Below are 1,600 nucleotides of genomic sequence, written 5' to 3' on the forward strand. Positions count from 1 at the left end.
ATGTCTTGAATATTAGCCTGGTTAATTTTATATGAATTTAAAGTTATTATCAAATTAATTTTTTGAGATGAAAATTGTAAAAAAATAAATAAATTCAATTTAGATGTATGGTGATCAAATTGTGACTACTACAACCAGTAGAAAACCGAAGAAAGATTATTGATTATAGTTGTTCAAAGTTTGATCAAACAACTTAAGCAGATTCAAATTGTATGGTGGTACAAAGAGAAAAATTTAATTTGAAAAATCTAATTTAATAATTTGAAAAATTAGATTTCGGAGTCAAATACTGTAAAATAAATAAAAGGCAAAGGTGGGAGACATATTTTAGAGGTGTGGAAGATATTTTCTAATGGGTAATGCTTTCCAAACTAACTATTTTTTTTTTTTGATAAAATGATATGAAAAAAACGAAAAAACTATCTCTTATTTCACAATTTGCAACTTACTTAATTCTCTTTTTTATCTTTCTTAAAGAAAAAAAATTACATATTTTTAACATAACATATATCTCTTGCATTTTGCATTAAAAGTGATTGTTATTGTTTTAAGAATTAAATTGGAATTAAAATTAAATTATTTATACAATTTTATTAAATCCAACCCAATTAACAACTCTTTTTTATTGACAAACAAATAATTTTTTAGTATAAATTTTATAAAATAATAATACGCTGATTTGTGAATATTTCACTTTTTTTACGGATGGACATTTTTCACTTATGAAACAAATGTCCATATTTCAGATATTTACAAGCCCAACACCAAACAATAAACTCTTCACACTATTATGAGAGCACGATACAATCATGGCCCATCCAATATTTTTTGCATATTTCTTGTGTCCCAAGGTTTTAAATTTTTCTTTCTTTTTCTAACATTTCGGTCTCATTCACAAAGCAAAATTAAAAAATACTCGTTTAATCAACTTAGATTGATTGAGTAGTCAACTCATTCGTCCGCTTAAATAAGTGTCAAAGATTTAAATCTCGTCTTATACATGCAACAACTTATTAACTTGGTATAATATAAAAGAAAATACCGTGAACAACAAAAAATAATACTCACTAAAAAAAATTTGTATATATATTTACTTGGTATGGGTTTGAATACCTATATATAACCTGCGTCGAAGCAAAGTCTACACCATAATTTTTACCCTTTTTTTTTCCTTCAAGAGTATATATATTATGGATAAGAATTAAGAGATCAAATGATGAGTTATTAATTATACATAACGTAATTTAATAAGAATATATATTCTATCAGATAAATTGATTTTGGAAAACATGTTTGTAAGTGCTTTTAAAAACACATTTTATTTTAAAAGCCAAAAAGTATAAGCCTATCAACTTTTATCAAATACAAAATATTAATTTAAACTTTTGTATAGTACAAAGTGTGTTTAAGAGAGCATCAGTCCATCAAATTAAAACCAACAGGACCTATCCATAGGCTCACCTATCGCTTATGTAAAAAAATTTAGAGCATCTCTAATATTAATTTTAAATTTGATTTTATTTTGCTTCTTATAAAATAATATATCAATATTTATAAAATTATATATTATAAATAATTATGTAAAATTAAAAGTAAAATT

Source organism: Arachis ipaensis, chromosome B10 (assembly GCF_000816755.2).
Source record: "Arachis ipaensis cultivar K30076 chromosome B10, Araip1.1, whole genome shotgun sequence".
Lineage (NCBI taxonomy): Eukaryota > Viridiplantae > Streptophyta > Magnoliopsida > Fabales > Fabaceae > Arachis > Arachis ipaensis.